At 38.0% G+C, this 16139-nt stretch overlaps 1 protein-coding gene and 1 long non-coding RNA gene across 3 annotated transcripts in view; one reads left to right on the top strand and one right to left on the bottom strand.

Moving 5' to 3' along the window:
• RASSF8 (Ras association domain family member 8) overlaps nucleotides 1-16139 on the top strand; it is a 97209-nt gene that overhangs the window by 50690 nt on the left and 30380 nt on the right. The window lies entirely within an intron of this gene.
• On the bottom strand, nucleotides 11388-12042 carry LOC118499116. The gene is made up of 2 exons (XR_004901634.1): nucleotides 11926-12042; nucleotides 11388-11719 (listed from the first exon to the last, which is right to left on the bottom strand). It is a non-coding gene; the product is annotated as an uncharacterized LOC118499116 (long non-coding RNA).

Raw genomic sequence — 16139 nt, 5'->3', positions numbered from 1 at the left:
ACCATCTAATGCTCAGGTTATCTTTGTTGGGAGATTTTTGATTACGAATTCAATTTCCTTACTCATTATTGGTCTGTTTGGATTTTCTGTTTCTTCATGATTCAGTTTTGGTGGGTTGTACATTTCTAGAAATTTATTCTGAGTTTTCTAGTGTGTTGGCATGTAATTGTTTATAGTAGTTTTTGAGCCTTTGTATTTTGTTGGTATCAGTTGTTATATCTCCTCTTTAATTTTTAATTTTATTTGAGTCTTCTTTTTTGCTTAGTCTGGCTGAAGTCTTATTAATGTTGTTAATTTTTAAAAAAACTATTGTGTTTTTCCTATTGTGTTGTTCTCTATTTTATTTCTGTTCTGTTTATTAGTTCCTTTCTTCTGCTAACTTTGCACCTAGTTTATTATTCTTTTTCTACTTCCTTGAGGCATAAAAGTTAGGTGGTTTATTTAAAATCATTTTGAATGTACACATTTATCATTATAAACACCCCTCTTAGTACTTACTGGTTTTGTTGCATCAGTAAAGTTTGATATACTTTGTTTTCATTTGTCTCAAGATATTCTCTAATTTCTTTTTGCTTTTTGACCCACTGGTTGTTAAGTTCTATCTAATTTCCACATATTTATGGATTTTCCAGTTTTCCTTCTATTATCGATCTCTATAGTTTCATTCCATTATGGTTAGAAAAGATACTTGTTGTAATTTTACCTTAAATTTAAGACTTTTTGTGGCTTAGCATGTGACCTATCCTGGAGAATGTTTCCTGTGCATTGAAAAAAAGATAGCATCTACTGTTATTGAGTGAATTGCTCTTTGTATGTCTTTTAGGTCCATTTGATCTGTAATATTGTTCCAATTCCCTGTTTCCCTATTCATCTGCTATAGGTGATCTGCGGTTGAACATGAGATATTGAGTCCCCTACTGTTATGATATTGTTATCTGTTTCTCCCTATAGTTCTGTGAACGTTTGCTTCATACATATTGTGATTTTGAGTATATGTGTAAGTGTTATGTCTTCCTGGTAAATTGACCCATTACATTATATAATGCCCTTAACAGTAAACATATTGACAAATGATTGAACATTTAATTTAATTAAAACTAAATGCCAATTATAATATCATCCTCAACTGTAGTGAATAATAGACTTCTGCTTTGTGGTTCTGGTCTTGGAGCTAAGAAGTTCCTGGAGATTAAATTTGAATGTCGTTAAGTCAATAATAAAATTAAATATTTATTAAGCATCTACTATGTGTTAAGCCTATCAAAATGTAGCTAGTAGTTTAGACTGTGAGAATTACTATGGTCACTCAAGGAGAGGGTGTAGATCAGTGGCATGAAAGAGCCAGAAATGCAGTAGTTAATGTTAACCTGAGTAAGAACAGCCCACTTCGACGATTACTGGAGAAGGACGGGATGGATGGCAGAAGCTGTGGAAATAGGACGGAAGACATCAGGACAGCAGCGTGTGCAAAGGTATGGTCAGTAGTGCCAATGCCGTAGAGACGGCAAAGAAGGGAGAAGAAGAGTAAACTGAGTGTGGAAATACAGCCCATGAAGCCTGGGATTCTTGGTGAACTTCTTGAAAGTATTTCATTGGTAAAGGAAGGACAGATTATAATGGATTTTGTGAGCTGAATAGATGCAAATTATAATTTTTTTAATTTGCAGCCATGGATGAATTTAATTTTTGCATATTTAAAAATGTTTTATTCAGAACTTCATTTTCTTTCCCCGTATTCTGTGGGATTATAGGTCATTTTATTTTCTTGTAGCCTTTCTGCATTTTCTGAAAATTCTGTAATGAACATATTTTGCATTTGTACTTAGGGAAAAAAAGTTGTTAGGTATCCAAATGTAATAATGATGCTCAGTAGCCTTATTTGCCAATATGTTGGAATACAGAACATCATTTTCTAAACAAGTATTTCACAAACTGCTAGAGACTTCTGCTGGTCTACTAAATACCCCATTCTTTGGGGTTTCCTTTGTGCTACATGAAATAAGAAAGATGGTGTTTGGGGAAGGTTCTAACCCCTGGCTAATTGTAAAGGCTCTGTGCTAAAGGGTCTCTCAGCTACTGTAATCCACATACATGAAATTATGAACACCAACTCTGACCCTTGAATTTTACTTCTGTCTGTGGCTACAGTAGAGTGGCAGTAAATGGAGAAAATTGGGCTGTCCCTTACCTAATAGAATTGAAACAAATGAGATTGAAACTTTTGCTTGTCAGCTCCTTACTGTATTATATGTGAGCTGGGGTGAGTGAGGAAGAGCATTTTTACTAACCAAATATTTTGTTCAAGATACTATGCTGAATAAGGGTCTCCTTCTTTCCAATTTAATTGTAGATATATGTGTTGAACCCTGAAGGAGCCCTGGTCAATTTGCCTTTTCCTTAAAGCCAGATTCAGACACAAAACTTAAGTGCAAAGCTACTTTTAAAAGCAGTATAAATCTTTGCCACAGGCTTCAGCTGAAAGTTGTCCAGGAATGGTTATATTTGTAATACACCATACAAATTCCTGAATCCTCTTTCATCCAGTTCCCTTTATTACTTCTCAGGAGCATGGCAGCTATTCCACAAACCTGTCTTCTGCCAGAGAACTGCATTCCTTCCTCCCACCCCTCACCGCTGGACTCAATGGTTCTGTAGTGATTCTAGCCTTTCAGGCTGTTTTCAGTGCTGTTCCCCATTACCTGTATGTCTGCATTAGGACAAAAGGTGGGGGGTGGGCATTCTTAGATATGGTTTGGGCAGAGAGAGGAAAATATTGTAAACACATGGGTTTTTTCTTGTAGCCTTAAAACAAATGTGCAGTGACAAGTGCTTCACAAACCCTGTTTTTCATCTCTCTGGGGAAAGGGTGACCTCTGCTGGCTAAAGTGATAAGCCCCAAATTTGAGACAAAGCTCTAATTACCTGCTCTCTGCTCGAATTGTACACATATGATCGTGTTTTGTCACTTTTTATAATGTCCCTTATACACTGATTCCAAGTAAATCGGTGTCTTTTTCCACCATGTATAAATGCTGCATCTTTTGGTACTCATCAGTAGTGCCTGTATTTATGATTGACCTTAATTCAGGATACAAATACTTTCTTAACAGAGTACGAAATTCTTAACATGACTGTCTTCCTGGCTTCTCCTTTATAGTATTAAAACTTAAAACTTTTCTGTTGGTTTAAATAATTGTTGTTTTTAGTGATCATTCTATTTAGAAAAAGTTTTACTACTTGTTAAAGAAACTAACAGCCCCCACTGGTGTGGCTCAGTGGATTGAGTGCCTGCCAGCCTGTGAACCAAAGAGCCCCGAGGGCACCTGCCTGGGTTGTGGGCCAGGTCCCCAGTGGGGGGTGCATGAGAGGCAACCACACATTGATGTTTCTCACTCGCTCTTTCTCCCTCCCTTCCCTTCTCTCTAAAAATAAATAAATGAAATCTTCAAAAAAAAAAAAAACCAGGTTGATCCATTAAAAAAAAGAAACAAAATCTCAAACTGTGCTGTGTGATACATAGTATTGGCTAATATTTACCTTTGAGTCAGCCCTCTAATCAGTATTGAATGGGTTGCTTCCTCAGAAATATTTTTTATCCTTAACATGTTTAGCTCATTAGTAAATGGCAGTGAAATTATTAGTTTTTTAGGGTTGATCTACACTGGTTTGTTTATTCACACCCCACTTTACTCACAAAGGGTTTAGGGAAACTTAAAAAGAGGTATACTATTAAAAGGTAAAAATCAATTTTTAAATAAAAATGAGGCAAAAGGGATATCTTTCTTTTGGGGTACTGATTATACTATATGTCTAAATTTTCCTAAAATTGATTGTAATCCATTTGTCTTCTAATATGCAATTGACAAATGTGACAGTGATTAATGGAGTCATACTTAAACATAAAATCGTTGAAAGTGATTTTTCCCCGTGGTCAAAACAATGCTTCATTCGGGGGAAAGAAAAAACTGCTCAGGAGCCATGGTTTTCAGATTTTTCTGTGATGGTTCAAATCTCCATTATCCCTCATGTTTCATAGTCCCAAGTTGAGAGATTGTAAGAAACAGAAATTAATTCATTCTGCATAATTGCATTTGTTTTCAAAGAACTTTCTATGAGGTTTTGTGGGATGGCTTTTTTAAACCACCTGTCTAGACAAGATGGACCCAGTGCTTCCATAATCCAGTACTGACTTTTTTGTCTCTCATACTCAGAATTGGTTTTACAGCCTGTGATGCTCTTCAGAGTTATCGCTGGTACCATGGGCATTTCTGCTGAGGTGTTTGGTATGAAACAAAAAGTCCCATTACTGTCACTGGAGTAGAAAAGTGTATTTTTCTAATGAATAATATTTCACTTCTTTTATAAGCCAAATAGGTATCTTTGAATTTCTATTTTTTCCTAAAATTAGATTTTATTATAGAAGCAACCCCAGATTAATGTCTGGAATAAAGTTAGGGCTCAAAAAGTATTTCCTCACACATACTATACAGACAAGTGGTTAGTTTTTAAGGTTAGTTGTGCATCAGAAAACATATCCAAACTATGAATGGCACGAAGAAAGCGGTACACTCAAAGGCCAGACTGTACTTAGTTATTACGTATCATAGGCCCTTTACCACTATTCTATTGATAATCTAAGGCATGTTTCTTTCAAAAATAGATATGAATGCACTGGTGCATCCTGATGCATTTCCATAGAAGCATAGTTTTCATTGTCCCATAGTAAAAATAGAGATATTTAATAGTTGGTTATGGAAAGAGTGTACTGATTACTCAGTACTCACAAGGGCATTTCTACAAAGTATCAGTACCATGGAAATGATCTGTAAATACAAATATTCTCTCTACTGTTAATACTGTGGAGTATGCAGGAGGCATACATCCAAGTACTGTGTGTACAGAATTTAAAAAATAAAAAAGTAATTGTATTTTAGTGACTTGTTTCCTATTCTTGCCAAAAATAGTCATTATTGAAACAGTGTTAGAAAATTCTTTATGCTCCTTAATGTAAAGAGCGGGAAAAAATGGCTTATTTGCTACCTCTTAGTCTGCACTTCTGGTCTCGAGTGCGCAGCCAGGGCATCCTCAGGGTTATCTTCTTCCATGTCACCATCCTGTCGGGGCTACACTCTGTTGTGCAGAGGGCCAGGTGATCAGTACTTTAGGCTTTGCTGCCAGATTGTCTGTTGTAATGATGTGACTCTCACTCTGTAGCACATGGCAGCCACAGAGAGTAGGGAAATGAATGGGCATGACTGTGTTCCAATAACACTTCGCTAACACAGGCAGCAGACCACGGCCTGTGACCCCTGCTGCACTGGGGTCACAGAGATAGTCAGTTGGAGCAGTGGGAGACACAAGGGATCCTCTCACATACCTGAATTCTGACACCTGGACTGCTGCTGCTTTCAGAGTAAACGAAGGTTCTTTACCTGAGACAACAGTGCAGTAAGCTTTCTTTCACAAGCAGTTGCCAGGTGCCTAGTTAATTTACTTGCAATTTATTTTACAATCCTAGACTGTTTTCCATATTATTTTGATTTTGCCAGCATTACAATTTCTATACCTCAGATGTGAATTTGGGGGAGTTGCATTGTGCTAGATTTTTGGGTTACTTGGATTTTGCTTAACTGCCAAACATTTAAAATGTCAGCCTTCCAACATTGCTAGATTTAGTTGTTTTTGTGGTTCTTTTTAACTGTATCCCTTACTTGGATGATCAGTGTATATTTTGGCTCTCTGTTACACTTGAGACCCATCCTTTCTCATCATGGTGGTATGAAGACAATATAGAGTTCATGGGCTGGATTAGCCACCTTTTGGTAAACCTCTGCCATGTGCATGATGGAGTGCAAACTGGATTTGAGTCAGGTTGCGGGACAGGTAGGGTCTTGGGGACAGTGTGCCAGGTAGGTTGCAGAGAAGCACATCAGCTGTAAAATGACGAATGCCTGAGATGATAAAGGTTTTGAACTATTGGCAGTGAGAATGGCAAACAGCTGCCTGAGAGGTTTTAAAATAAAGGACCAGAAAATGAGGATCTGCTTCCAAAGGAGCTTGTGAAGTGGTGTCCGAGTGACCAGAGCCGGAGAGCCTCAGAGAATCAGGTGTTCAGTGGGGATTTCAGCATCAGCTCTGCCTGTCCAACTAGAGCAATTCTTACCATTATTGAGAGTGTTTCTTATGTAGAGAAATTCAAGAAATCTGAAAAGATGCCTCAGTAGTTTCATCTGACCTGTATGTTTTACATGTGTTCCAAATAAATGTACCAGAATGTCTTGTTTCTCATTGTCACATGCTATCTTAATGAAATACGTATTTCTGTGTGTCTAGTTCAAATTTATGTGTGTGATAGCAGCAGCCTACAGCACATGAAGGAAACTTCCCATATCCCAGGAGACCTAGTGACTAACATATGGTCTTGGGAAGTTTGAAATTTTATGTCTGGAAAACTTCGGGATTAGGAACTTTTCCGTTGTGCTTGCTTCACTGAAAAGATCCTTCCTCTAAGGTGGTCTTCATTGCGTTGCTAGTCCAGCTCATCCATTTTTGTGATGGTTTACTCATTTATTTTCACATATAAAACTTTTAAAAGTCTTTTGGAAAAACTGCAGAAATATTATTTACATTACTGTTTCATTTTTTTCTAAGAGGAAGGGGGAGAAATTTGAGTCATTAACACAGAACGACTCTCCAGTGTCTGTACGCTTTTAGACTCACAGCAGGTTGTTCAGAGTCATCTAGGTGAGGAACTTCGGAATGTTCATTCCAAACAAACTTCTTCCAGCACTGTTTGTGTGGAGAAGTATATTTCAAAGTCAAGTTCTAAGACTCACAGGAAATTTTCATAGCTGAGTCAAAGGTTCCCTTGAGACAGATGAATTTTTAGAAAGGAGAATAATAACTTGAACAAAAGGACATGGAAATTACTACACTGGCGTTCAGCAAAGAATTTTAAAGAAAATATTTCCTGGCAGTTTGTATTTACCTGCAGTGTAGAGTTAAGAGAATTTTGATCCATAAAACCTCCAAATCTGTTAAAAGTAAAAAGAACTAGATAGATTTCATTAGCATGTGCAATGCCCCATTTCTTTACCCCTCTATAATTATTTAAAACAGAATTCGTAATGGGAATATCAGCTGAGAAATTCTGTTGATGTTTGAAATGCCTGGGGTGCCAATGTAATTAAACAGCATATGCACACACACTGGCCCCGTTCCAAAACCAGTTCTTATGTGTATAACATTAATCCCATGTGTCTGCAAAAGCTGTTAGAGTCAACATCTGGAATCTTTTACTACCAAACTAAAACATTACATAATCAGTTAACAGAGCTTCTTACCCGCAGATGTACTACAGAGAGCAGTTTCTGTGTGTGATCTTATTTTCAAGTGGACATGTATTAAGAACTAAATATATCAGATAGTTCAGCCACACTTGAAATTTGACTTTCCTTTAAGGCAAAAATTAAGGACAATGTAAATGTTGCTAAAGAATTCAGTTGAACCCCAAATATTCTAATAGTTGGTGATCAGATTCTTAGCAACTCTGTGTGGCTCAGGTCTCAGGCCGGCACAGGACCCGTTGGAACTCCTCTCATCAAAAGAGTTTGGTGTGTAGTTGTGTAAATGTGGAACGCTGACCAAAACTTGAGATCTTTCAAATTGCAACAGAAAAACCACAAATCGTTCATAGCATTTTTGGTTTTTACAATATAAACAACAAGAATAGGGAGCTTTTCCATATTATTTTATATTTTTCTACTTTATTCTTTCTTCACACTTAGTAAGGTATTATGTCATGCTTTGATTCTAAGGCATATTAAAACCTTCTAGGATATAAATAGTTTTTTATAAAAATGGCATGAATATAATTATCCCAATTTTTATTTTAGAGAGAAAATTAATAATACGAAAGGGCTGTTGCTTTTTTATGATAGAGATAAGGTGAAAGTGAGTATTACCCATCTTTGTAAAAGAAATAAAATTAAAGGGCCATGGTTTTTTTTTAAAGCATATTTCTTTGTGGAGGTGAAAACCTTGCTTTGCATTTACTATGCAAACCTACCTGGTGCCTGTGGTGTTTGTCACTCCAGGTCGAGATTAAGAGCAAGGACAGCAGTCAGACTCAGTTCAAATCCCAGCTCCATCCTGTACTAGCTGTATCAAGTTAATCATCCTTTCAAATCCTCTACATTCTCGTTTGTAAAATGGGCATGATAATAATAACATATGTGCCTGGCAGAGGACGCCCTTGGCATCTGCGGTGCCTCCTCCCCATCACCGCCTCATTAGGCAGAGGCCAGCAGGATGCCTGGAGCTAAGCCTCATGAAGTGAGTGTGAAGGAGGAGGATGCTCTAAGCAAAGAAAACTGTACACAGAGGGGCAAGGAGATATGGCTACCCCACCACGGGGAAGTGTAGTTCAGAAAGGGGCTGCATTGAGGTGGGCAGTGATAGGAACATGGACTTTACCTTAAAGTCAGTGAGGAACATTCACGGATTAAGCAAGAGAGGCTCAGATATTAGGTTGGGCAGTCTGTTACATTTCTCCCTGAGATGGCTCTAGTAGTGCTTGTCTTTAACCTGATTCAAAACAGTTTTGTTAGATTGTAGTGTAATAGCTGTCATATCAGCGTGCATTTAGAAAACAACCTACCAAAATCGATGAGTTTTTGTGCAGCCATTTTAATATTGAAGATGGAAGAAAATATACAATATTTTCAACATATTATGCTTTATTATTTCAAGAAAGGTAAAAATACAGCTAAACACAGAAAAAAGATTTGTGCAGTGTATGGAGAAGGTGCTGTGACTGATCGAACATGTTAAAAGTGGTTTGTGAAGTTTTCTTGGTACTGTTGACATTTTGGCCAAATAATTCCTTGCTGTGGGGCTGTGTTATGCATTGGAAGGTGTTTAGCAGCACCCCTGGCCTCTACCCACTAGAAGCCAATGCATGACATAGCCAACATACTCAAAATATCCAAATCAATAAAGTTATTGGTGAAAATTAAAAATGTATCTTTTATTTTACGGAAAAAAGTAATGGACGTTTTGGCCAACCCAGTATGTTAAGACTCAGTAAGTAAGTGGATGAATGAGGAAATGAAATAGGTTGCTTTTGGATGGATTTAGGCTGAGGGAAGAAGCTAAAATGAAGGATGAAGTTATAGATGGCTTTATGTTTTCATCTTTTCACACTTTTCTGGTGTTTTCTCTCATACAGTAACATTTTTTTTTTAAATGTTAAGTGTGCCCTGGCTGGCGTAGCTCAGTGGATTGAGCACGGGCTGCAAACCAAAGCATCACATGTTCAATTCCCAGTCAGGGCACATGCCTGTGTTGCAGGCCACGGCCCCCAGCAACCGCACATTGATATTTCTCTCTCTCTCTCTCCCTCCCTTCCCTCTCTAAAAATAAATAAATAAAATCTTTTTAAAAATGTTAAGTGTATGAGTAAGTGTAATTTTTTACTATCAAGATTCCATTTTATTCTATTTTTTGCCAAATCTTCATCCATTTTTAAACATTTTATTACCAAGTTGTATTTCATTAATAATTTTCTTTATTAGATGTTTATAACCAGCAATTAGATTAACACAGCAATAGCAAGTTTAGCACTGTAAATTTGGGTAATTGTTTTCAAAAGCTAATAGATCTAGTGTGGACAGCCCTGGTATGGTTGGTGGACCCCCGTGACTACCTCGGTGGCCCCTGTGCATGCTGCGGGGCTGGGGGTATCCTGTGCACGCATGCATGCATACACGTGCAGAAGAGATAAGGGGGATGGGTTCCAGAGGAGCGGCTGTGTCCTGAGACTAGAAGCTGCCCCTGAGGGTCACCCCAGCATGCTTTGTTTCCCAAGAATCAGAGACAGAGGGAAAAACAGTGCTGTAGCCAGACTGAGTGTGAAACAACTTAAATATCTTTTAAAAAATAAAATAAACAGAGAAAAGCAGGTATGTGTTAAACCAAGCCCAGCTCAATTCTCGGACTGAGCTTTGAGTGCCTGTGACACGTTGTGCCCTTAGGACCTCACCTCCCCCCTGGTGTATTGTCTTTCTACCCTGTTACGTGCCTTCACGATCGGTTATCACACTGAGCTGCAATTCTCTCTAAACAGGGTGTGTATGGCACACGTGCTTCAGACACTCTAATGTCACTGCAATAAAATAGTTGGCCTTCGGAATAAGGTTTTCATGTTTTATACCCTTTTTCTTAGAGTGAAACTTTGTTTCAAGAGTATAGTCTCAAAGGAAAGCATCCCAGTTCCTTTGGAAATAGAACTGACTAGAAGTTTTAAAAATGCAATGAAGACCACAAGATAAATAACTAAAATACATGATATTGACAGGTTCCTGAGAGCACTGCCGTCTCCATTCCCAGCTGTGAGCACCCCGGATGCTTCAGACTTGCATGTGTGTGTTTGTGCTTTGTGTTTAGAGCCCCAGCTCCGGAGGCATGTTGGAAGCCCACAGCTACAGAGCTAGGTATTTGGCTTTTAAATGGATCTTCAACCTATACCTTCATCATTCTTACCCAGGACACAGTAGGGAAAAATTACTTGTATAATCTTCTTTAATTCCCAAAATTAATTTGGGAAAATAATTCAAAATGCTTTGTTCTTTAAAATGTTCTTGTTTAAAAAGGAAAAAAACATTTAAAACAGAACATACTCACTTCCTTTCCAACCAGATATAATTAGTGCTCAGTGAAGCCTCATCTCCCAGTGCACAGAACTAGGACATTGCTTTGTCTCTTGTTGGTTTTATTTAATTTGACTTTCATGTCTTCACAGCGAACGTATTGGCCTGATAAATCACTTCTTAGTTTTCAAAGACAGTTCCTTCCTGTCATTCTTGAGATCAGTGGAACATTCACAGATGTTTATTCTTCCTACATAATAATCGGACTTTCCCCCTTATTTTCCTAAAAAAAAAAAAAAATTTACATTCTTAAAGTTTGACTTTGAGTTGCCTTAAAAAATAAAACAACTTTTAATGGCATTAGAATCACAGAACTGGAAGGGATCTCACGGGTGCTTCTCCTCTGTGAAATGCAGCAAACTGCTCAGAGGGGCGCAAAAGGTGAGTTCTTAAGGTGACTTTTATAGGATCCCCCAGAAGAATTAGCTTTGCTAAATAGGACAATCTCCATTCCTTGATTTTGTTTAGGCAGGTGTCAAGTAGCCTCTTTATTTTTCTGCTGCTAATAGTTTCCTTGTGAAAACTGTGGGATGGGGGCGGGGATAACAAGGGCCTGAGTGAGTCCAGTCCTGGGGAGACTGCCGGGAGGCTGGGTGTTAGAGGACTGGAGATTAGAGACCTGAGTGCTTCACCTTGTTTTATCCCTTCACTCCTGAACAGATCAGTTAACTTCAGCTGTTTGTTTTGTTTTGTTTTGTGTTACAGTGGTGTCGGGAGGGAATTGTTACAAATAATAGTGATATCTGCTTTGGCTAATTTTGTATAAGTTGTGTAATACTGGTTAGCACTATTTGAACTTTTTCAGGGTGAGAACTGGAAAGTGCTATTTCAGAGTTGCAGTGCTTCTCATACTAAACCTACTGCCCCCTGTGTAAAACTTCGTGGTGTGTAAACAGTACTGGTAATTCATGATTTTTCACGTCCGTGTTCTTTCCCTGTCACCTTTGAAGGGATCACTCTGTGACCTAGGAGTTGAAGGGATGACTCTTGCTTTTACTTGTTACTTAGTTCTTTTTTTATTTTTTAAAGATTTTATTTATTTATTTTTAGAGAGGGAAGGAAGGGAGATAGAGGGAGAGAGAGAAACATCAATGTGCGGTTGCTGGGGGTCATGGCCTGCAACCCAGGCATGTACCCTGACTGGGAATCGAACCTGCGACACTTTGGTTCGCAGCCCATGCTCAATCCACTGAGCTACGCCAGCCAGGGCTATTACTTAGTTCTTGATTGATGTATTTAAAGAAAAGGTGGAACTAATGGCTTGATGTAGAGAAATCTATTGATTTGCCTAGATTTAACAAATAACTGTAGAAAGAAAAGAATATTTGTTATGCATGGGGTTATTTTTCTGTTTAATTACATGTTTTGCTGAATGTCTGGCCCTGGTGGTACAATGATTAACAAAGGACATGTGAATTGCATCGTGTATTTAAAATTAAGTCATAATCTTACTTTCTTGACTTTGATCATTCTCTCTTCAAATTTGAGTGTTGGATTTAAACAGTGGCTTTTGGGGGGGTTGTTAATATTTTTCATTGTTTTTCTTTTTTAGCTGTTGTTGAGTCATAGCTTTAAATATGTTATATTCTTGATTTTTAAAAAGGAAATTAGGCCCTGGCTGGTGTAGCTCAGTGGATTGAGTATGGGCTGCGAACCAGGCATCGCAGATTCAATTCCCAGTCATGGCACATGCCTGGGTTGCAGGCCATGGCCCCCAGCAACTGCACATTGATGTTTCTCTCTCTCTCTCTCTCCCTCTCTCTCCCCCTCTCTCTCTCCCTCCCTCCCTCTCTCTCTCTCTCTCACCCTATCTCTCTCCCTCCCTCTCTCTCTCCCCTCTCTAAATAAAATCTTTAAAAAAAAGGAAATTAGGACATTGTTTTATCTCCTTAATAAGATTTTTGGTTTAGTAGATACAAATAGTGCAATAATTGGTTGCTTGGATTTGAATTTTAAAAATTAGCTACTTAATTTTCTTAGTTTTTATGCCACTACAGGATAAATTTTGAACAGTGAAGAAACTTCCAAAAAGAGCCCAAGTTTATGCTTCCACTAATGTTTCAGGTGACTGTTAATAGACAGACAGCCTCTCGGCTGTGAAAAGGTCTCTCCTGCACTGCCTTAAGTGTCCCCGCCCCACACCCAGCACGTCCTCAGCAGTCCGTTCCTTAGGCCTTGGTTCTTTGATGCCCATTTTGTAAGGAAGGTAACTGCTGGCTGTTGGTCTGTGCCTTTTTATTATTTCCTGAGTGCTAAATATATTAATACAGAGCTAGCATGATTATTTTATTTCAGTTTGTTAGACCATGATTTTCATTGTTTTATTCAGTGTGATTTTTATAGTCTAAAATTTAATAATTTATTTAATCTACCCTTTCCCCTGAATGTGTTGTTATCCATTGCATTGAAACACAAGCCATGGGATTTTTGAGGATTTCTTACATTAATTTTCATATGTACAGTTTTTAGAGTATTTCACTGTTTAATTTGTTCCTGAGGGGTCTGTACTCCTTTGCTTCTTTGATAAGTTAGATAGATTAATACTATTGTGTATTTGTGGAAATTTAGGCAGTCAGAAATGCATAGATCTCCTGGCTTTGATACTGGATCATTGTGTAATTTGACCAGTTAGCTACTTGTTAATTTATTAATTTAATGACCATATACTATGTTCATAAGAGTACCAGTTATGAAAAGAAGGAACTGTGACTTCTAATTTAAACTATAGCTAAGGAAGTAGAGTGTGTGTGTTAAAACACTAAGTTGCAAGTCTAGGTCAGTCTTAAAAAAGAAGCACAGGACACCCTGATGATAAATTTGTATAATAATGCTAAAGAGTGTAATTAGAGTACAAGTGAGTGAGTCGTACAGCTTTATGTCACTTCTCTGGTATTTAAATGTGTTGGATCTGTCTTCTCAGTTCACGATGCAAATTTCTGATTTTACTGGTTAGCTCTACAGAAATGTTTATTGCTCTTACAAATTCAGAATATTCAAATATAACTTTTTATTTATGGCTGAATCGTCCTAAGAAAATGAATCACTAGTTATTGTAAAGGTTTGAAACTTCTAGAGTCTGGTTTTAAAAAATGAAATGAGGTATGTGTTTATTTAACTTAATTCTTTTCTGTAATAATACAGTTACAAGTAAAAAAGGTTAGTATCTTCTCCCCACCTAAAGGAACTAAACATAGCAATTTAAGAACTTGTTGACTGAGAAAACAACACATTTGAGGGAACAGCTGAGGGAAAAGTGTATGTTGTATTTACACCATGTATTCCCAAGCTATGAAATGGGAGAGAATATTAACCACAAGGGTGTGTGTGTGTGTGTGTGTGTGTGTTCATAATGTTGGACAAGTTATTTAGGTAGGTAATTTATAAGCCAGAGTCTGTAGATAGCTTGAGAAGTCTATGCTGTTTACTTTATCAATTCCTTTGTTTTAATTTCATCAGATTCCTTACATTCTATTTACTAAAGTCTCTGAGTTTGTAGGGTGGAGCATGTCTTCCTTCTTGACTGGTGACATGTAGGCTATTCTGATTTATTTGTTTTTAGGGAGGTAAAAGCTTTGCTTAAGTGATAAAGTGTTGAAAAAGAGCTGTGTCAGGAAAATTTTATACTCTCCTGAATTTTTCTAATTCATGAACATTAGACATTATTTTTGTAGTCATTTTCCTATTGACTTTTTCTTTTCTTAAATTTTTAAAAAATATTTTATTATGCTATTACAGTTGTCTCAATTTTTCCTCCTTTGTCCCACTCCACCCAGTACCCCCATTCCCTCCGACAATCCCCCCTTTAGTTCATGTCCGTGGGTCTTGCATATAACTTTTTCGGCTTCTGCATTGCCTATACTGTTCTTAACCTCCCCTTATCTATTTGCACTACCTGTTTGTGCTTCTTGATCCCTGTATCTTTCCTCCCATTCTCCCTCTTCCCCCTCCCAACTGGTAACCCTCCAAAATGATCTCCATATCTATGATTCTGTTTCTGTTCTGCCTGTTTGCTTAGTTTGTTTTTTAGATTCAATTGTTGATAGCTGTGACTTTATTGCCATGTTAGTGTTCATGGTTTTGATCTTTTTCTTTCTTAAATAAGCCCCTTTAACATTTCATATAATAATGGTTTGGTAATGATGAACTCCTTTAGCTTTACCTTGTCTGGGAAGCACTTTATCTGCTCTTCCTTTTAAATAACAGCTTTGCTGGATAGAGTTACCTGTGTTATAGGTCCTTGCTTTTCATCACTTTGAATACTTCTTGCCAGCTCCTTCTTGCCTGCAAAAAGTTTCTTTTGAGAAGTCCACTGACAGCCTTATGGAACTCCTTTGTAGGTAACTATCTGCTTTTCTCTTACTGCTTTTATGATTTTCCCTTTATCTTTAACCTTTAGCATTTTAATTATGATGTGTCTTGGAGTGGGCCTCTTTGCATCCATTCTGTTTGGGACTCTCTCTGCTTTTTGGGCTTGCATGTCTATTTCCTTCATCAAATTAGGGGAGTTTTCTTTCATTACTTTTTCAAATAGATTTCCAATTTCTTGCTCTCTTCTTCTTCCAGCATGTCTATGATTTGAATGGTGGTATGTTTGAAGTTGTCCAACAGGCTTCTTAGCCTGTCTTCTTTTTTTTTAATTTGTTCTTGCTGCTGTTCTGATTGAATTTTTGTTCCCCATGTTCCAATCATTGATTTGATTCTCATCAGCATCCAGTCCATTGCGGATTGCCTGTGAATTTTTCTTTATTTCACTTAATGTAACCTTCATTTCTAAGAGGGTCTTTTTTTATGCTGTTGAAGTACCCAGTGAGTCCCTTGAGAATCCTAATAACCAGTGTTTTAAACTTTGCATCTGAGAGATTGCTTGTCTCCATTTTGTTTACTACTTTTCCTGGAGTTTTGTTCTGCTATTTGTTTGGTCCTTATTTCTTTGTCTTCTCATTTTGGCAGCCTCCCTGTGTTTGTTTCTGTGTGTTAGGTAGAGCTGCTTTGACCCCCTGTCTTAGTAGCACACCCTATTGTGGAAAAACACACCCAGAAGTTGGATGGGGTGGAGCCTTAGATAAGCACCAGAGTGGGGCAACCTGTGTGAACGAGGTTAATGGAATCTCAGATATGGTGTCACCACTCTGTGGCTCTATTTGAGGGACAGCTCAGAAAAGGGACAATGGCGGCTACCTGGCCTCTGGGGTTTTATCCATGAGGAGGCTGTTCCCCAGCATTCGCCCTGATGCCGGACACTTCAATTTCTCCCCAAATGCCACTGGTGCCCTTCCAGCTGCTGTCCTGGTGTTGGAGCCCAGAAGGAGTGAGTCTGTGTAAGTCCTAAGTCTGTTTTGGGTCCTTTAAGAGGAGACACCTGAGAATCCTGCACTTTCTTCTGCTGCCCCAACGCTTCCTGAATTTTACATCCAAAAGTTATGGGGACTT

The sequence above is a fragment of the Phyllostomus discolor genome, chromosome 2, assembly GCF_004126475.2.
Source record: "Phyllostomus discolor isolate MPI-MPIP mPhyDis1 chromosome 2, mPhyDis1.pri.v3, whole genome shotgun sequence".
Lineage (NCBI taxonomy): Eukaryota > Metazoa > Chordata > Mammalia > Chiroptera > Phyllostomidae > Phyllostomus > Phyllostomus discolor.
The sequence above is the reverse complement of the archived record's forward strand: the minus strand, read 5'-3'. Positions and strand labels throughout refer to the sequence as shown.